General features: G+C 34.8%; 1 protein-coding gene and 1 long non-coding RNA gene across 2 annotated transcripts in view; one reads left to right on the top strand and one right to left on the bottom strand.

Moving 5' to 3' along the window:
- Nucleotides 1–7,940: 7,940 nt before the first annotated feature.
- Nucleotides 7,941–8,878, bottom strand: LOC141898397 (uncharacterized). Its single transcript, XR_012618555.1, has 3 exons — nucleotides 8,795–8,878; nucleotides 8,359–8,528; nucleotides 7,941–7,994 (listed from the first exon to the last, which is right to left on the bottom strand). It is a non-coding gene; the product is annotated as an uncharacterized LOC141898397 (long non-coding RNA).
- Nucleotides 8,879–12,158: 3,280 nt separating this feature from the next.
- Nucleotides 12,159–22,586, top strand: part of LOC141898436 (delta-1-pyrroline-5-carboxylate synthase-like) — a 377,354-nt gene continuing 366,926 nt past the window's right edge. Inside the window, exon 1 of the mRNA XM_074784307.1 lies at nucleotides 12,159–12,211. The gene's annotated coding sequence lies outside the window, so the exon portion shown is untranslated. The remainder of the gene's footprint in view (nucleotides 12,212–22,586) is intronic.

The following is a 22,586-nucleotide window of genomic DNA, read 5'->3' on the forward strand; positions in this document are numbered from 1 at the left end:
ATTTCAAGTATAATTCAAACTCAATACAATCAAGGATTTTCATTATTGTATGATTATATCGATAAATTTAAAACTGTAACTATTAATGCAAATGATGAAATAATTAATGAGAATATTAACTTCCCAAGAAGATCTATTAAAGGTATATTAATACTTTTTACAATTGCAATATATTCTAATGGTGCAATAAATGTTGATAATTATTTTAATCCTGAAATATCAAAGGTAGAAATAACTATTGAAGGTAAAGCAAATAAAATATTTTGTCAAGGAATGAGAATGATAGATCAGTGGCCAGAAATTAGAAAACATTTTACGAATGAAAAAGTAAAATCATCTGAAAATTGTAATATTAATCAAATTGATTATTATACCGGCGATAAATATGCATTATGGTTAGATTTTAGAACAACAGAGGATAATTCATTACATGGTTCTGGGAAGAAATTACAGAACACAAGATGGAATACAATTATTCATGAAAAAGAAAAAAGGAGACAAAAATTTCAAAATGCACATGTATATTATAGATTAGATAGCATTCAATATCAGAAATATAAAGTTAAAATTAACGATATATAAATGGGGGGGGGGGGGTAAAACTCCTGAGAGTTTGGTTGCTTATTCTTCTACCAAAAATATATGGCGTCAAGTAAAACAAGATAAATTAGATAAGATAATCCCACAAAATTTAGTTAAATATAAAGATATAAATGATTTTATGATAACAACCAACACATACAACGCATAAAAAAATTGTTAGAAAATATAAAACTCGTAACTATGGTTAGTTATGTAGATCAACAGTGGCAAGGAGATTTAATTGATATGAAAAATATTAAAAAAGATAATGATGATTATTGGTGGATCTTAAACATAATTGATATTTTTAGTCGTTATGTATGGAGCTTCCCACTTTATAGAAAAGATGCTGCACAAACATCAATGGTATTAAAAAAATTTATTTCAGGTGGTAAAATAAGCCAGAAAAAATACAATTTGATGATGGAAAAGAATTTGATAATTCAGTAGTTCATGAACTCTTAGATAATCATAATATTGAATATTTTTCAACAAAATCGGATAAAAAGCGGCAGTTGTTGAACCATTTAATAGAACATTAAGAACAAGAATGTGGAAATATTTTACAGCAAATAATACTTTTAAATGGATTGATGTTTTACAAAAATTGATAGAAGGATATAATAATTCTTATCATTCTTCTATTGATGCTAGAAAACTTGAAAATGCTGAAATTGTTTGGAATAATTTATATGGAGCATTTCTTGTAGATCATTTTGGTGAACCTAAATTTAAAGTTGGTCAAAATGTTAGAATTTCTAAGTATAAAAAGATATTTGACAAAGGATATGATCGAAATTTTACTAGAGAAATATATAAAATAAAAAAGGTAATAACAACAAAACCATACGTCTATAGATTAAGAGATTTAGATGGTGAAGAAGTTGAAGAAGAATTAAGTTTAACTACTGAAAACAAAAACTGTTAATAGAAAAAATATTCTTTAGTAAAATGGGTTAGATGGCCAGATAAATTTAATGAATGGATATTATCATGTAAAATTAAAAATATATAAATGAATAAGGAATTATTTATATTTGAATCTCATAATATGTTAATTTCTGGCGTAACAAATTGTGGAAAAACTTATTTTATATTAAATTTATTAGAAACTTATAAAAACTATTTTGATAATATAGTATTATTTTGTCCAACGTATGAATCAAACTAATGATAGACATATTACTAGAAATAATAAATTTATTGTATTAGATCCTAAAACATTTAAAGAAAATTTAGATAATTGTATTAAAAAAGCAATTGATATTTATAAAGAAACAAATACATTATTTATCATAGATTATTGTGCAAATTTATATGATTCAAACATTAGAGAAAGTGAACTATGTTATTTAGCTTTTTCTTGGAGACATTTTGGAATAACAACATGGGTTTTAAATCAAAAATATAATTCAACTGTAAAAGATTTTAGAGAAAACATTAGATTTTTAGTTTTATTCTACAATAAAGATAGAAAATCGATGAAAAATGCACATGAGGAAAATGATATTATTCCACATGATTTACATAATTAATATATGGATAAATTGAAAAATAATAAAAGATCAAAATTACTATTTCGATTACAACACCCATTTAAATATGAATTTATTTAAATTCAACTAGCTTGTTAATCTAGTATATTTCTAGTTTCATTCTAGTTAAATTTTAGCTATTGGTAGTTGAAACAAAAATCGAATAAAATTCAACAAGAAATAAATAAAAACAATAATATTTCAACTAGCTTGTTAACCTAGTATATTTTTAGTTACATTCTAGTTAAATTCTAGTTGCAACAACACAATTAATTTTTTTGTTATATAAATGGGAGGTGAAAAGAAAATAAAATCTAAAAATAGTGATGTTCCAATTGAAAAAACTTTGGATGATTTAGGAATAACAGAACCAAAATTAACTCCAGATGATGGTGCCTTGAATGATGTCACAACAAATAATAATTATGAATATTATCTTTATTGCAAACATCAATTAGAAATATTAATAGCATCTGGAAAGTGTAAAACTTTTATTGGTAAAATTTATCTTATAATGAATTAGATACAATGAAACCAGATCAAATTATTAAATTATTCAAGAATTACGAAACTGCGAGAATAGCTAGAATTAATGATGCGATATCAGAAAATGTAGTAAAAGATTATAGTAAATTATGTAAATATATGCTACCAATTGAAGATGATTCCGATTTAAAAAATGATTGTTTAGTTATAACTGAATTAAATAAATGGATTGGATATTTATCATTTCAATTAGGTGGATTTATTACATTATTATCAACTGGAGTTATAACACTTTCAAATATTGAAAGTAAAAATTTTTCTATAATAAATGAGCGAAGTGCGAGAGGTGAAAGAATTAACTGTGAAGAAAAAACCGAGATCACAGAAACAAATTGAATGGTCTCGGCAATTAAATCACAAGAATATGAAAAAGCTGTAAAAGAAAAAATAAGTAATAAAATGTTAATAAAAATTGTGAAAATATTGTTATAATAATCTAATAATAGAATATTTGATAAATATCTATTTTTCAACTGGATTTGTAATTGTATTCATTTTGATTGGATGTAGTTGGTATAAAAAATCAAAGAAAATCTATGATATTAATAATTCTGAAACTACTACTATTGAAAATAAAAATACTTCTGAAATTCCAAAGTTCACTATAAAAAATGGACTAATATTTTAGAAAAAAAGCAAAAAAAGAATTTCATTTTTAATTGATTGAATATCTCACTACTTTTGTCTATCTATGCGGAGCAATTAAATTGTCCAGATAAGTCATTTCGGATTCTAGATATTCATTATTTTTTTTTCATTATTTTATTTTAATCTTTTTGTTTTTTCTTTAGTCAACAATTTCTAAATCATGATGACAGTCTTCATTTTTTCCATGATAGATTATTTTAAATCCTTCTAAATCTTTTAATTCCTCTGTACTCAATGAAACCTATTTATCAGGTAAAAATACTTTAAATTCTCGCGTTGTACTAACATTACAGTAAATTAAATTTGCTGATACTTTCTCTCCATATTTACTTTTTATCTTTTCTAATTTTAATATGTCATGTTCAATTTCTTTTGTAACATCGACTAACTTTTTTATTTCAAATATTTTTTTGCTGGTTTTATTCTGTTATTTATTGTTGCTAAGAGTGCTTTTCTATCTCCCATTTATTATGGGAAAAAATTACTTGTGGTTATGAGTGATGTGTCGTACTCTCGTACTCTGTTATGAAAACGTCATTTTTCAATTACTGTAAAGTACACACTAAAAGTAACCGTAATTTACTCAGACTAAACGGAGAAAAACGTGTTCACCGCTTCAACTCAATTTCAACTGTTTTTTTTCACAATCAAATCCCACTACGCTGCCATCAGATGTAACGAGGTCCTATTCTGCCTGTTCTACAGTAGAACATTCCTCCAAATATCGACTCTGAGAGCCCAAAAATCCACAATCACCTATCGTTCTGTATTTTTCGAGAGAGAGGGAGGGAGGGAGGGAGGGAGAGGGAGAGAGGGGGCAGCACCCTCCAGTCACAACATAGAAGACGACTGATGGACATATTCCATCACAATAAATTACCTGTACCGCCGAATGCCACTAGTGCTAATATGACTCAAATTTTTGGTTTACCTCAGTATATCGCCGTTACAAGTGACAACGAATATTATACCGAATTCGATAGGGATTTTTTACTTTCCTGTAACGGTAGGGACCTTAAAGTGTGTAGCACAACTAAATCTCTTAATTCCCGTCATAAATTAACGTGTGCGCCAGCGCTATTTTGGGACCAACTTGAGTCTATAATGAAGTTGTGTGACATTAGATATGAGGAAGCCTTACTGTTTGAAGGTAGTTATGAATTAGCGGATGGGCGTTATTTACTGTCATCAGCTGACGAAGTTTGGACTATGCATTGTTCTGACTGACAGGTTAAGTCTATCAATGGTTGCAGGTTGTGCGTAATGACAATCCCTTGTTTTTGTTCTATAATTGCGTCATCTTTTCGGATCCCTTATATACTCACAGGTTGTCATATAGGGAAGGAAGATAAATTTGTTAAGCATGTAGTAAATTTATCTGTGCGGCATTCGTTCTTCTCTAATGCTGCAGATATGAGAAAGATAAGGGGGGATGAGTTAACGAAAGCGCCCATGGTTGAGGTTCCACCCTTAAAACTGAATAAAGAATCATGGGATTTGGTAGCATCAAATGACGCTAAATTTTCAACGGACCTTAAGAAACTGGCTTCAAAGCATAAGTTTAATGTAGATTTGTTCGCCTCGAAGGCGTTAAAGAATGAATTAGCTGAAGAATTTGCGACATATATTTTCATCTCCTTCGTCTATAAGCATTATATCGGTTCCTACTATTCTGAGCATAGCGGCGCTTGCTATGTCAATTTATATTTTCTTCATGATGAGGTTTAATCCAGGGGGTATTTTTCCGGTTGCAGCCTTGGGTGCAGCTCATGCAGCACCACTTGCTGGGCCACGGTTATACAGTCTAATAAGACTATTTCATTTTTAGAAGTCTTCGCGAGTTGCGCAATCGCTAATTGATGACGATTCTAATTTTCTGGTTGACACGAAAGTTCTTCTGGCAATTATCTACTGTGCGTTGCATTTCCTGTGTTATGATATCAAATACCTATTTACGTTTCTAAGGGGCAGGCGTAATGTGGTTCAACGTTGTAAATCACAACTACTTTTAGAGATTTCGGATTGGAATGAATGTATCTTACTTCGATTAATTGATCTTAGTGCGTAAAATCGGAAAATTCGCGTTTGCAAAGCTGGAAGATCTTATGGATTAACGAAACAACCGCAATATCCAGAAAGTATAGAATGTTTTGCGCATTTGAAGCCCTCGACCATCAAAATCGGTGAAGGATTTCGTGTCGAACTCAACGTTTTAAATTTCGATATCGGCAAAAACCGGCGTCATAGCATTTTCGGTCCAGGCGATTTCGGCCCTAATTTCGCGTTCAAAGACATATAATTCACGAACTATTCATCGGAAATTAACGGGATTAGTTTCGTTAGAAGCAGGAAGGTATTAGCTTTCATATCATGCCTGGATTATCAAAATCGGATGAAAAATAACGAAAAAGTATGCGACTGAAGTTGAGTAGTTTGTGAGCGTCGTTAGCCCCCTTGTTATTTTATATATACTATATACATTGGATTAACAGATTATCGTTTTTACATTACCTACAACTCTGATACGAGCCCCTGTGGTTTCAGCAGACACACAGCCCCTCTACCATCAATGCCTAACCCCTGTTCGACCAACTGTGGGCTTTTTCCTTTGAAACATAAGCCTAATTGTAAAAGATAAGCATTAATCTATGTGAATGCTGCACCTTTATCATGAAACCTAAGAAAGATTATTCTATTATTTAGGCCTATTCAAATTTTCTGTCCACTACCACGTGGAAATAATAAGACCCAGTCAAAATTGTGCATCACGCTTTGACCAAGAAATTGGTTCTAGGCTATAAATTTTACGACTCAAACGAATCTTTTCCTCAACAAAGCCGCTTTTAGTTTGATGCAAAATGAAATTTGCTTTTAAAATGTGTAACTAGGCCTAATCAAAAGGATATTTCAAAAGCAAACTTTGCCGGGCCAAGAGCCATATTGAATTCAATTTTTTCCGAACCATTATGCCTCTTTCATCATAACATTATTTATCCTATTTCAAGATCCTAGGCCTACAAGTAGAGAGGGCCTACGTTGGGTTCAAATCGGAATTTTAAGATTTATTTCATTTAATTCCAGGTTTTCACTGTAGATTATCAAAGACATGTGGCGTTGTGGGAGTTCATGGTTGTTTGATAATCCATTATTTGTAAGTGTAAGGCTATTTGAGGGATTCGAAACCGACATTTTGTAAATTTTGTAGCTTTATTACGTTTAATTCCAGATGTTTATCATGACACGTTTCATTTTGGGGGTTTGTCAGCGAGTTGGTATGCTGTCGGCAGAAGTAGTTTGATAATTCGTTTCATGTAAGTAAACAGCTATTTGAAGGATTCGAAACCGAAATCTGTATTGTGAATTTTTTAGTTGTATTTTGTTTGATTCTAGGTGAATAGGACATGATTCATTTTGAGAGTTTGTCCGCGAGTTTGTATACTGTCAAATAAAGTTTCTTCGTCAATTTGTCTTATGTAAGTATCAAACTATAGGTTATATAGGCCCTATTAGGGGTTCGATACAGAAATTTGTTGAATTCCTCCGATTTATTTCAATTTATTCCAGGTTGTTATCAGAAAAATATGTACTTTATTTCATAGGTTGGTCTTTGATTGAAAACTAAAAATGGATGATAGCTCTAAATTTGATGTTGATTCACATGACCAATCTAGTAAGTATGGCTCACTCGTCTTTTAGAATAAGAGACCTATTGCATTAATCCTTCAATTCAAGTTGCTATACAACCTTTTATACAGATATTTACCTTATCAATATAAACATGTATTTTCCCGTCCAGATTTTGAAACATCATTTGGCTCAATTTCTCCTCCTAGAAAATTGCTTTAGCTCATTCCAATGTTCGCAGTAAAAGTGAATGTAGCATGTATGATTCCCATCCATCAATTTTGTCTTGTTTCGTATTTTTAGCGAAAATCTCGAAAAAGTCTGACGTCGAGGCAGGTGGTGGCCAGACAAAGACATATTCTTGGGAAATATTTAAAGACGCATGGCAAACACACTTATTGTTCACTTTTTTCCTATCCTTATTTTGAAATTGAAGTATTGTAATAAACTATTGATTTATTTTTGTTGATCAACGCAACTAGTGTTGTTGTTTTCTTTCTTAATTTACATTTGAATTGGATGGTCATCTTGCGTAGGAGTCAGTTTGTCATCGAAGCAATACAATCTAACTTGTTGACGTCTCAGATGTAGCGGGGCAGGGCGGTCATTATATTGTGGACTTATCTAAATTACACTTACACATCCCAACGTGTTTCAATGTGTAAACTCCGTCGTACTCGGCATTATAAGACAGTGAGGAATTAAGTTTTAGTCACCTGAGCCCTCGGCTTGATTCGAGCAAAAAGACCTTAACTGACTTCACAGAATTTGATTATGAGTCAAGGATTTTCTAAATTTCTGAATGCTTTCTCTGGTTTTAAGATCAATTCAAATTCAATCTTCAAAATATTTTATTGAAAGAAATTCTACTGAAGACAGTTTTGGAAATGAAGGATATATCCAGGAAAATAATTACAGCAAAATCAACTGATGATCATCAAGGTGAAGTTTTCATTCATCTTCAGCTAATTTGTCTACCCCTGATGATCGAAGCATTTTGGTTACTCGCGCCAATTAGTCAGCCACAGTCGATTTTCATGCCATCTGACCTCTTTCCATCTGTAATTAAGCAATCAAATGTAAGAATTACTCAGGTAAGGAGCGAAATAATATATAGATATCTTAGGAGACTATTTGAAATCATGAGTTTGTTGTGAAAATCTATTACTTCAGTCTCGTAGAGCATAGACACCAAGCCACGTGGCATTGGTATTTTAAGGGCTATTCAGTTTACTCCAAAACAAGTCAATGATTAACATCAAAAAAGTTTCATATCAAGGGTATGTCACAGGACTCGTGACGCCCATGAATTATCATCCCATAATTACAATGAATCCAATTCTGCATGTACGTTAGCACGACTGATTACTAATCCAAATATTGCATTACAAAAAAACAATTATGCAAAACGTCAAGTACTTACAGCATCTGAGACAGTTGCGCTTCAGTTAGAGTGTTAAGTTACGACTTCGGCTGTCAATGTCGAAAAAGCCTAATTTGAAACATACATTTGCGCACTGTGGTTTAATATTCCTGCAAGAATCCGCAAAGGAATCGAAGACCGTAGTGACCAGTTCATTCCACGAATAATAGCTGGAAAGAAAGTAATCAAAATAAATTGTCATGCACATTCAGTGTAAACCAGGCCATAACTAGCTGCTATTAAGGCATTCCACTGACTGGCTCTACCCATTATATTTAGGGCCTACATCTATTCTAGGCGCATCCCCAAAAAAGCTAGGCATTAAGTAAGTAGCCAACAATGATCATTGCTTCACCGAGAAGCCCTACTCATTTGCTACCATACTCATATTATTAAAGAAATCATTTAATACATTCCCTGGTTAACGGATTCTCACCTTAAAATACATAAACTCCGCTGTCGTTGTCATCGATTCGAGTCGTCAACTGAACGCGGAAGTAAAATTCCGTGTGAAAATTCCTACAATTTCTGTCCATATCACGTTGATTTGTGCCCGAAATCTTCAGGAAATGTAGCCAACGTAAATTGATTTACGAATAGAATTAATCAATTGACTCATTTTAGAAATCATGGTTTCGTGAAATTCGTTAAAGTCCTAAAACTCGCGATAAATTTAAGCCGAAAATTATTTCAACCATCCACCATGTTGTTTCATTAATAAACAAATTGTTGCGCGCCGGCGCAGCTACGTGTCCTACCTAAATGCATGGTTTCACTAGGATTCTAACCCTCGACCTCTCAGTTGGGAGTCAAACACCTTATCCACCATGCGTATGTCGAACTGGGAAGCGTACGAAGATTTCATCGAAATAATTCTAGCCCATAACATATGACTATCGAAATAATTCTAGCCCATAACATATGACTATTGCCAAGAAGCGCAACCTGGGTCAACATTATGCTGGGTATGTGGATATTTGGAGTCCATTTGTCAAAGCATCGAAGCAATACAGTCCAACTTGTTTATGATGTCTCAGATGGAGCTCGCGGGGCAGGGCCGTCATTATATTGCCGACTTATCCAAATTACACTAACACAGCGCAACGTCTTTCAGCGTGTAGCGTCTTTCTCAGTCGTACTCGGCATTATAGGACAGTGAGGAATTGAATTAGCCACCTGAGCACTTGGTATGATTCGAGCAAAAGACCTTAAATGACTTCAAGGAATTTTATATGATTCTAGGACTTTCTAATTTTTTGAAGAATGCTTTCTCTGGTTTTGAGATCAATTAAAATTCACTCCAGAATACATTAGTAAAAAATTATTCAAATAGATTCTTATTTTATTGAAAGAAATTCTACTGAACACATATTTTGAAATGAATTATGCGTCGATTGATCCTGACGAAATAATTACAGCTAAATCAATTGACGATCAACAAGGTGGAGTTTTCATTTATCTTCGGATAGTTTGTCTACCCCTGATGATACAAGCATTTTGGCGACATCTAGCTTTTGAAACCTCAACGCTTTATCTGCGCGCGTCAATTTGTCAGCCACAGTCGATTTTCATGCCATCTGACCTTTTTCCACCTGTAATTAAGCCATCTAATGTAAGAATTACTCAGTTATGTAATATAATAGAGCAGTGAAAGAAAGTATAATAAATATTTAAATCGTGCGTTTGTCGTGAAACATCTATTACTACAGTCTCGCGGAGCATAGACACCGACCGTTAAGCCATGTGGAATTGGTATTTTAAGGGCTATTCGGTTTACTCCAAAACAAATCTATGATAAACTTTTAAAAGCTTCATATCAAGGGTATATCGTAGGACTCTTGATACTCGTGAATTATCATCCCATAACAACAATGAATCCAATTCTGCATGTACACTGGCACGACTGATTACTGATCCAAATATTTTAAACATGACATTAGAAAAAAACAATTACACAAAACGTCAAGTACTTACAGCATCTGAGACGCTTAATTTGAAACGTACACTTGCACACTGTGGTTTAAATATATTCCTACCAGCTGCACGAATCGGCAAAGGAATCGAAGACCGTAGTGACCAGTTCATTCCACGATTAATAGCTGGAAAGAAAGTAATCGAAATAAATAATCTTGTACATAAGTGTAAACCAGTCCTTTACTAACTACTAAGGCTTTCCAATGGCCCTACACACTACATTAAGGGCCTAAATCTATTCTAGGCGTATCCCCCAAAAAACTAGGCATTAGGCAAGTAGGTAGCCAACAATGATCATTGCTTTGCCAAGGACTCATTTGCTATCATACCGTATGTACTCATATCATTGCACGACCCAGTGGAAACGTAAACTTAACTGCAGTTACACCAAGAAATCATGTCTTACATTCCCTGGTTAGTGGATTCTCACCTTAACTTGCACAAACTCTGCTGTCGTTGTCATCGATCCGAGTCGTCAAGTGAACGCGGAAGTAAAATTCCATAAGAATATCCCTACCATTCCGGTTCATAATACGTTGATCTGAGCCAGAAATCTTCAGGAAATGTAGCCAACGTAAATTGATTTACTAATAGAATTAATCAATTGACTCATTTTAGGGATCAGAGTTCATTAAAGTCCTAAAACTCGCCAGAAATTTGCGATAAATTTAAGCTGAAAATGATTTCAACCATCCGCCATGTTGACTGCATATTGTCCGCAGTAAATGACGGATCCGGACTTATTTTAAGTCTGAATTTGCGATTAAGGGTTGAGTTTGTCGCTGTTTAGACCCGGTAATTACACGGGATTATTTCATAATAGATTACTATTCGCAAATTCGAAATGGTCAGGCGTTGAGTTATATTTCTGACAGAATTTAAAATTACGTTTATAAGCCGTTGGTAGTCGAATCTGAGAGGAGTTAAATTTTATGAAAAATGTTTGGCTGGAAAGTGGACCATTTATAATAATAATAATAATCAACAGAAGTACAAGAGGGTTTCTGCGAAAGCAGCAGAAACCCTAATAATGATTTAATGTGAAGAGTTGGTTTTAACGAAGAAAAAAAGAAATGTAAATAGCTTAGTCTAAGGGAATAATTCAGAAAACATGATTCAGAAACTTGGTATGTAGTGTTGGTGGGTGGAAATATATTTCTAGTCGGAGAGTGGTTGATGGAGGTTGCAGATTCTGTAGAAACCATACTAAATTTGGTAGGGAGAGATCACGTGGTTGAAACTTGGTAGAGGGAGAGAGTAGTTAAAATGGGAAACCAGTAGAGAGAAGAAAGTTCGAATTTTGGCAGCCACCAGTACAGTTGTTAGTAGATCCCATGAGATTGCCTAGTTGTTAGCCTATTTTTTTGGAGAAGTTCATCTTTAGAGGCGATCGATCATCGGGCACAACTCAATCTAAGTACGATATTCCATCGTTTCACGACTACACCTCTGTATATATTCTGTTACCGCTAATTTTTATAGCTATTCTTTAACTTTTGAGCTTCGAAAACTAGAAATCCGATATGAGTTTGATCCTTGGAGGCTGATTTTAAATCCTTTAAATTCTGCCTAGATAAATGGTTACAAATATGATTTTTCCCCAGATCACATTCATTGATTGTATCCGGATATGAAATCATTTTATAGGCCAATTTATGTATCCCAATTTAAGGGACATGGTACAATATTTTATCAAAATCTGTTCAATAGGTTCGTATATACCGATACAAATGTGTTAACAAGCGCAGCCGAAAACGCAAAGCTAGAGATGTTCTCACGCAATTTATACATACATACCATATGGCACCAACACATAAAAAGGCAAGGACGGACGTGGCAGTTCAACAGCTGTATGCTGCTAAACTGAGAGAAAACGTAGGTATGTATGATTTCCTCTACTTAAAATCATGATTTATTCAACTTATAATAACATTCAACGAGTTGGGGGCTGTGGCAGCAAATATGTGACTTCGAGGCGCAGATTCCGCCGGAGAATCTGAATCAAAGTTACGTTGGTAGAGCTCGTTCGACGAGTGAAGAAATATTTTCCAGGGATTTGAGCATTTACTATCATCATTAGTGCACATCTATTCCTAGTGTCATTCTTGTGATCAGTGTCGTTCTTTCCGAGCGTCGCCACAGCCAAAGGTATTGACGTTGCCCCAATCTGTTTGCACGCCTGTCTGTTCCCATACAGGACTCAACACCTGAACAGGTAAAAGTAGATCTGCACAGGCTGAGTACATACCAAGTATTCTCCCGCGAGTAGGAAAATCATTGATCCAGGTAGCCAACCTGTTTTACTTGTCGACAATTCCGCCGATTTAGAATCGCTGGCCTATTTACCTGTCGGCAATTTCCGACGATTTTAAATTTGGGCGTGTACGTGGATTAGCCTTTTATAAAGTGGCTGTGAATGAGGGGCTGTGTGTGCGAATGAGGGGCTGTGTGTGCGCTTGTATTAGCCTTATATAAAGTGGCTACGATCGAGGGGTAGCGTGTATGCGTGGTTTACCATTAGGCTCTATATAAAGTTGCTGAGATCGAGGGGCCGAAGGTGTGCATGATTTAGTTTTTCCTAAAGTAGCTGGTGCTATGTGATTGCGTGGATTACCCGGATATAAAGTGGCTTGGATCGATCACCCTTATAGACATAAAGTGAATAGTTGGATCGATGGGCCGTGTCTTTGCTCGAAAATCTATCTTCCCTTCAACAATTTAGAATCGTCGGAATTTTCGGCAAGTTATATAGGTCTGAAAGTTAAAATCGTCGGAATTCTCGACAAGTATAATAGGTCGGCAATTTAAAACCGAACAACTCACTTTATTAAAGAAAACCCTTCACGGTGAAACGGTTTCTGTGTAGCGGATTGGGGCCCGCACATGGGGCCCATCTCGGGTAACATCATATATATTAAAAAGGGGTGTTTTTATATTAGATATTGACGCCGATATAAACATGCACCTATTTTTATCAATTGATTTAAAAGAGTCGAGTAGTAAATTGCTTTAAATTCCGAGATATCAGTAACTTAAACTTTGAGGTGGGCCGCCAGATCATGCGGGTACCAGTCAAACGGAAAGCCGCACTTGCCAAGGGTCCACCAGTATCGTCCACCACCTACTCGCTTCCACCAGCGGGCAGCTGGGAACGGCTTAGCTTAGTGAATTCGAATCCCTTGATGGGTGAAGATGAAAAAAAAACCGGAATCGGCCGTATATTAATTTCATTTCTTTCAGAAACGTGTATGGAAAGTGACTATGTTTACTTATTAAGTTCAACATAGAAAAAAGTAAAGACGACTTACACTTTACCATATATATATATGTATTCGGGCAAAGGGCGTGGTTAAATATTCAGCTTCGCGGAAGTTCGCTGAAATCGTTCATAATGGAGCGAGTTCATCATAAGCAAGGATGATTTGTACCTGTTTAGTTTGATGTAAATGTTTAGAGATAAAAGGCTTACGGCCGATTCCGTGTTTTCAGATTTATGTTTGACTGGTCCCCGGTGATCCGGCGGCCCACTTCAAAATTTTTGTTGCCGCTATTTCGGAATTTAAAGCCATTTTTAGGCCGGCTCTTCTAAATCAAGTGATACAACAGTCCACGCTTATCGGCGTCAACACCTGCACCGGTTTTGCTGAAGAAAAGCATCCGGTGTTCGGCGTAACCAAAGAAAATCACCCAAAATATCGAAGATCTCGTGAGCGAAGGTCCGTGATCAAATATCAAAAAGAAATTCATTTTCTGCGAAAAAAACATGTTTCGGTAATATCATTTTATCGATTACGAGAATAGATTTATCTGTAATAGAAAATCGTCAGATTTCTACATTAAATCTCACGGCTTCAATACTTTTATATACTTTTTTGGAAGCTCTGTAAGTTAATCGCGCGTGTGAGGCAAATTCAAATTTTCTGTATTTCTCCATACCGTCCTTCTCGAAAAGTGTTATTTTGAACACATGTAGGGTTGGGTAAATTGCGGCTAAGGAAATTACGGTCACGGATGGACTCTCGTCGAAACTTGCGGGCCGCGTCGCGTCGGATAATTTACCCCTAGAGAACCCAAGACTAATTGTAACCACACAAAAATTATGAAAATGCAATTAATTGCAGCTATAGCATAGCAAAGTACAACCCAGGTTTCATTTTTGAAATTTGGAAACTGTGACCTACATTTTGTAAATTGGTCACGTACGTCCACGTGGGAATGTATGTGTCAAAGTCATAAATATTGTAAAAAGCGTTGCCAAATTTCGTAATATCACAAAATAAGCACATTCAGCATCTTAACAGTCCTCATAATACCAATTAGGCATTGTATAGTTCAATTAATACGGTACTCATGGCGACGGAAACGTGTCTGTGTGAAACAAAGTCCATCCTCGCACTCATGACACATTTTTGGTCAGTTTTGGCTAGTAGGCATATTTATCTGATTGCACATCCGTTTTTGTAACTGGACAGCTCGATGAAGGTGGACATTGTCCGGTCACATTCTGTAAGCATGTAAATAAAGAAAAATTACGTTAATATAGTACATCTCTGAACCAGTAATGCATACACAGTAAATGCATATACAGTAGGCCATAGTTTTTCCCTTTAAATAGTATTTTGAAGACTAATTATGAAATTTTGCATAAGACATAAAGAACCATAGGAACGTATGTGACCCACGCTAAATAACACACCTGACTGGAACCATCCTCATCATTTATCACATTAAAAACGCGGCCTACGTGTGCTTTCAGTACTATAGATAACAACTAACAACAATACAGTGTCACCACTTACCTGGTATATAATCTGTGGCTGGATGACTACACACATATTAATGCACTCTTCATTTCCACGGGGCCCGCCATTTTGAATTCATTGTAAAAACCTAAAGGTTATTTAATCTGCCGCCAGATGACAACATAGTATGCCCATATGTGTCCCTATGGTCTTTCTGAGTGACTTTTTTAAATTTTTTTGTTGTACTGAAAATTTTCAGGGGGTCAATGCTGCTGGGACAAATATGACCCCATGGGCTCTATTTGGCTTTAAATGCGCGAATGAGGGATTCTATGGATGATTTTTGTTAAATCTTCAAAATATTTACAAATATTATTCAAAATATAGCTGCTAAGCAGCGATGACGGGTTTTCTGCAGAGCCATTCAGAACGATGGGAATTGTAGTAAATTGAAATACCGATACATAGAATAAAATGCATTGACAGATTCGAACCTAATATGCAACCGCTGTGTAAACGTCAAATATGATTTAGCTTTGAAAGCGAACATATTAAGCGGACGTACAATCAACAAATATGAATTTATTTGACCAGGCATTTATTTTGGCATTCAAACATCATGATACTGTATTATCACCATGCTTAACTAGGGGTCCAGGGACACCATGCCCACTTGGGAAGTTGTTTCAAATGCTCAACAATCTAACAATTTCAATATTCAATGCCCCCTGGTGACCATATACAAAAACCAATGACCTTGAAACTCAAACTGAAAATCATAGAACATGTCATATGCTACGATTTTGTAATTGATTGTGTTAACAAAATATGCCTCGTTACCAATTTAATATGGAAATACTAAGTTATTCTACAATTCAATGCCCCTTGGTGACCATATTCAAAACCCAATGACCTTGAAACTCGCCACAATCATAGACCATGCCATGAACTACAACTTTGCAATTGATCATGGTAACAAAATATGCCAAGGCACCAATAAAATAAGGAAATTCTAAGTTATTCCACTATTCAATGCCCCCTGGTGACCATATAGAATAACTAATGTCCTAAAAACAGACCACAATCATAGGCGATATCATGAGCTACAACTTTGCAATTGATTGTGGTAACAAAATATGCATTGGTACAAATATAATATAGAAATACTAAGATATTATATTATTCAATGCCCCTACAGGTGGCCATATACAAAAAGTAATGACCTTGAAACTCACCACAATCATAGAACAGCTTAAAATCTACAATCTTTCTAATTCATTGTTGTAACAAAATATGCTTAGGTATCAATATAATGTCGAAAAACTTTTTCCCACCTACGAATGAGTACCGATAACACCAAGATGGCCGCCAATTGCGTCAAAATTGGCTGATCAAAAATACCTGGGCCAGTTTTTGGGCTGAAGATGTGTCTAGGGTAGATACATGTGTAACCCAAATATCAAGACATTACATCGAAGAAGCGTCTTCAAAACTTCCCAAAATAACTGGATTCCGTCTACGGACGGACGGACGACGGACGGAATGTGAACACAATAGCCCGCTGCTAAGTTGGCTAAAAATGGATCTGTCCTATTATGAACTCATCTTAAGCACCTGCTGAGTCAATAGATTGAGTGAATTTACAGAACGTATTATGATTTGGAATAGATTTAAGAAGTTAATCTTTTTATTGAAATATTTGAATAATTAACATATATTATTAATTAATAATTAACATATATTGTAGTGTAGATTCAATCAATAAATTATGAATTGATTTGGTCTGGGTTTCCGGCTGATGTTGATTTTGGCTTTTAAGGATTACAAATTCTATAGTGATAAACAATTCATACCTGCAACATGTGTGTAAATCAAACCTATTCCATTAGTTGCGCGTGTTTCCTAATAAACGGTAGAGTCAACTCATGATCTAAGTAATTGGAAAAATAATGTTCATTTAGTTATAGAAATTCAATGCCTTTTTGAAAATTCTATGATAATATTTGTTCTGTCCTAACTTGTATTACTGTATGAACCAATGATATGCTATGAAAATATGATGCAATAAAATAAATTTGAATTTGAACATAAATTTGAATATGAGAATCAAGCATAACTTGTGTTTTTTCAACTTGTCTTGTTAACAGTTCCAGAGTTTCAATTACAATCAAATCCAAATTGGCTAAAAAGTACATAGGACTAAATGAAATGAACTGTTAGTCACTGCAAACCTATTCTAGTGTTATGTCGATCGTGTTGAATCACTTTGCTTGAGTTGAAAGAATCAGATCTTCTATGGTGCAACATCGGTCGAAAAAAGATATCTTGGTCTTGACCATCTAACTTCATGCGTTTGACATTGGTATCAGCATCATACCCATTTGAACTGCAAAATATTCATACAACATGAAAACCTACAGTACATGTATACAGTAATCAAACTTTCACCAATGTTGGATTTTGAATGCACGTTAGGCTTATTTCAGTATTCTAAAGCAGGAAATAATAAGCCCAATCAATAGGCCCTATTCCCATTGGTAAAATTGTATAATGCGTAAAGCTGTACCGTACACGTTTCAGTCAAGATTGGAGAAATCGGTATACCAAACCTACGTACAGCAAAATGTACAGGCCTACAATGATTTCTGGTGTACAAGCCGTGACCACGTGAACGTTTAGGATCTAGGTTTGACTATTAATGTCAGCAGGCCAGAGAAGGCCTGAGTAAAATTTAATTGCATGGCTCAAATCAATTAGCATTTCTGCGTGTGAATACTTCACTGTATTGTTTTAAAAATAGGACTATCGAGTGAATTAGGGCATAGACTGAATTAGACTTTAGGCTAGTCCTGACCAAATCCTATCCATGTTATAATGGCACCAGAAACATCACTGTAGGGCCGACGAGAGGGTAAAAGTTGTGTTTGTAGTATATAGGTGTGGTAGGCTTATCTTACTCACTTAATACTTAAAACGCTGTTGTTACCTGTACCTGATTGTACGGTGATTTCTACAGGTTAGCCGTATGTGAGTACGTTGACGCTCAGACTTGCAATATTGGGATTTAAAACCGAACGAAAAAAAAAATCCAGTAGTAGTCCAGTGATTTACCCACTGTGCCACAGAACGTAACTGCAGGGTGGATGAAATTTAATTTACAAATAGCCTAGCCTCACCTAACCCAAACTCTATTCTTTCACGCATGCACGTTTGGAGATTATAGGAGCTCACGTACGGCGTTTGTAGGGAACTCACGTACGGTAAACCTGTGGATATCACCGTACAGTCACGTACGGGTAACAACTTCGTACTTAAAATGGTATTGGCTACTAGGAACTCACGTACGGCGTTAGTAGGGAACTCACGTACGGTTAACCTGTGGAGATCACCGTACAGTCACGTCCGGGCAACAACTACGTACTTAAAATGGTATTGGCTACTATAAAATAGGCCTAGACAAATAGATACCGGTAGGCTTTCTTAGTTTCCACACTTCACAACCGAACCAACTGACCAACCAGTATATTTTAGTCACAGTCCGCACCAACCGGCACAGGCCTAAACACTGTTTGTCAACTGTGTGTACCGCGTAGTAAGCGATACGTTATCATCATCAAATCAAAGTAAGTATAAACGTGATGCCCTGTAAATGCTATAGGCACTTTCTTAATTACCGACAGATCGTATATCAAACGCGTGTCTGAAAGTAATCGTTTGTTTTTCCTGCCGGTTACTCTCAAACTCGTCAATACATTACAAATTACAATAGGCTATACAGCTGACAGCGGACACGCACATTCTCAACTAGGCCTACTTATTAAATGCGTATTTGTACTAAGTCTACATATTATAATAATACTGTCTTCGGAAGATTTTTTTATCGACAAAAAGCAGTTGATGTGAGATCTCTCAGCTTTACTCAAAATGAAAATTATTTGGCTTCCTTTCAGGCGATGACTCACGTACTCATTCAGACTTAGAAGAATCCAATTTAAATAGCTTAGATCCCTACTCGCTAGAACCATTAGCCATACGTGAACAAGATAACGGAGAGATAAATCTAATGTCAGAGGAAGGCCTACTAGGTGAAGGGATGGAAAGGATTGGAAACAAAGATTGGTAGGCCTATATTTATGAACGTTTTTTTACTTGAGACCATTTTTGCATCATCGCTTGCCAGGGTTTGATTGTTTGATTCATTAATAGACCAATGCGAGGACGATTCGTTGAGGATTGAAACAAATATACTCAATACAGAAATCTTTTTTAATTCATAGGTGTGAATGTAATAACTGTGTTAGCATGGAGACAGAACCAGAAAGCTATTGCTGCCACGAAAAGAATGCTGTCCTCCATAAAGTGGAAGAATTTTCCTCTGAAAATGGTCACGAGTTGATGTGCATCACCGCAAATCCTGGGTTTCGTTCAGTTTGTCTAGATCCGTGGTCTCTCGAAATGGCATATCAATATTTAAAAGCTGATGGGTACATTGAACCTGAAATGCCCAATCAAGCGTAAGTAGAAAAATAGCAATAATTAGTTTTTTTTAAATTTTTTATTGTTTCAGGCAAAGAGAAATTCTTTTGCATGAATGTACATCAATATAAACAAAAGTTTAATGCATTTATTCTATTTACAGAAAATATAGATATACTGGCTATAGAAGATTTACCCAGTGGAACTATGGAATATTGGGAAAAAAAGAAAAGAATACCTATTCCAAGTTGTGTTGTTTCACAAATGAGAGAAACTTATCCAGATGAAGGTGGCATTTACAAAGGATTTAAACAACCAAATCTAAATTAAGTACATTTTGTAGTAGTGTTAACTAATAGGTTTGTTGTTTTAGATCATACATTTACAGCCCTGCACTTATTTATTTACTACATGATTTCATAATTTGAAGGGATGAAAATTATTTTTTATAATTAATATTTATTTACCATTCTTAAATATACAATCATGTTGTTGTTACGATTGGCAATACTAGTTTATGAAAACCTTCAGTTTTGTGTGCTATTTATTCGGTTTCTTTATCAGCAAACCGGGTCTTGTGCATGATAGCATCTTCTTTGTTGACTCGAGTTACTTTACTTGTCAGGGGTGGTGGTTTGGAATTGTCGCTGGGGTAACTCCTACCAGAGACAACACGGTCGCTGACACAGGCCATTAGTGGAGTAATGTAATCTGAAATAAACAATGTGCCAAAACTCCATGGTAATAAATATATGTACATATATTTATATGATTAAGTCATTAATATAAACTTACTGAAAGTTGCTCGCTCAAATACTTTGCAAAGAGTATAACTTCCTTGCTTGAACTTCGGATATACAATTAAGTACCTATCGTCACCGTGTTTTGTTTTAGCTTGCTTCCGCCAACATTTTCATTGTGATGAAGGATTGCTATTTGATACCTGAAAATGTTACACAAATGAACATCAATATTTTGCTGGCACTTTATCGAGGATCTTTGAAAATACTCCAGTTCTCTATTTACCTTGCCCTCATGCCATGATAACTGAAATGGAGCATTTTTGGGGCCATGTGCTTCAGCAGTGAATGGAACGATTCAACTCCGGATGTGACACTGTTCGGTGAAAGCTGTTTAACATCCTTCAGAACATTTGTTGAAAATACAGTTTGATGTCAACGAGTATATGCTTTTGAATCTACAAACAAAAGTCTCCCCATTTCAAGGTATGGTACAGGTGCATATAAAATGAAGGGTGCTATTTTCGAAAAGCTAGGTGAGATATATAGTGTAAACCTATAGCCTGAAGAAGGATGAGAAAAGGCATAATAACACAAACCAACAAGAGCTAAAGACTTATTTGGAGTTGATATTTTACTCATTCTGTAACCATAATAACATGTAAGGTGAAAGTCATAAAGCAGTGATTACAATAAAAGCTGTGAAATTTATATGTTATACATCTATTATATAATGTTTTTTTGATTACCATCATAAAGACATGCTGATTCTACCTGTAAGGTATTCAAAATATAAGTACAATTTGTAAATAACCGAAAATTGATAATGGTTTATTTTAATACTTACGACTATTAAACCACTTTCTATCATCTATTTAAGATTGAAAACAGTTTTTGAAAGGCAAATAAATGCCTCTACACTTACTTTAAAAAGTTGAGCTTTTACCTTTTTCCACATGCCAAATATCAAAAGAATGCTTAATTGGTGCATAATTCTCTCTCATCATTTTTCTGATAGAGGGATGCCTATCGGTCACAAGCTCTTTAACACTTATTCCGGCATCATCAAGTTTTTTAGGGCCCGTATAAGTCCTTCCTTCTCCATTGCCGAACTGGAACTAACCTCGTTGGACTGAAAACCATAAGACACATTTTGATTTAGTGTGTTCAAACCAAGCCCCTTTTGCTTAGGCACCATAGCCAAGAAATTATACCTGAACAAGTTCTGCGGCAATTATTTTCTTGCTCGACTTCTCAACGATTGTGCATGTACCGTATTTAGCTGTGTGACCTAGAAATATGAACTAAATGCTGTGGAAACAATGCGTTACAAGTATGTATGTTAAATTTAATTGGATTTATGTAAAAAAAATTACCTGGACTATCAGCTCGCCCATCGCCTAAAGCCACATTACCACCGATTTCACTGTTTCTAATACTAGAAATCTCGCGTTCTTTCTCAAAAACATCATTGACGGCACGAATGAGGTACTTGGTTTGCATCTTCATGTATGTATCATAACTCATACATCGAACATTCATATGTTGCAGCATTCTGAAGGCTTTTGCTGGCGCTAATCCAGCAAATAGAATAGAGGCTCCAAGCGAAATGTTTCCAACTCTAATTTTGCCTATCTTAGGTTGACTTTGCCAAATTCTATTTTCTTTGCAAAAACCAGGTTGACACTCTTGCTGAACAGATATTGCATCATCATCATCATCGTCATCATCGTCATCATCGTCATCATCATCAATCGTCGTCGTCGTCGTCGTCGTCATCGTTATCGTTAGATCTCATCATATTATTACTCATAATCCTTCTAATATTAATCCTGATGAAACTTCATATGTTAGAATCCCGAGATTAAATCAAAATACTTTTTATGTTCCAAATAGTATTTATTTATCAGCTGATATAAATGTAACTGGTAATAATAATAATAATGTTGTTGATAATGTTGGAAGATATTTGATTGAAAAATTAACTATAAAGATTGGTCGAGAAACAGTTTTCTCATTAGATGATTATAATTTATCTATGCATTATAAAGATGTATGGTTAACTAAAGAAAATGGTAGTGATATGATAAATTTAAAACTGTAACTATTGATGCAAGTGATGAAATTAGTAATGAGAATATTAACTTCCCAAGAAGATCTATTAAAGGTATATTAATATTTTTTACAATTGCAACATATTCTAATGGTGCAATAAGTGTTGATGATTATTATAATCCTGAAATATCAAAAGTAGAAATAACAATTGAAGGTATAGCAAATAAAATTTTTTGTCAGG

Source organism: Tubulanus polymorphus, chromosome 2 (genome assembly GCF_964204645.1).
Source record: "Tubulanus polymorphus chromosome 2, tnTubPoly1.2, whole genome shotgun sequence".
Lineage (NCBI taxonomy): Eukaryota > Metazoa > Nemertea > Palaeonemertea > Tubulaniformes > Tubulanidae > Tubulanus > Tubulanus polymorphus.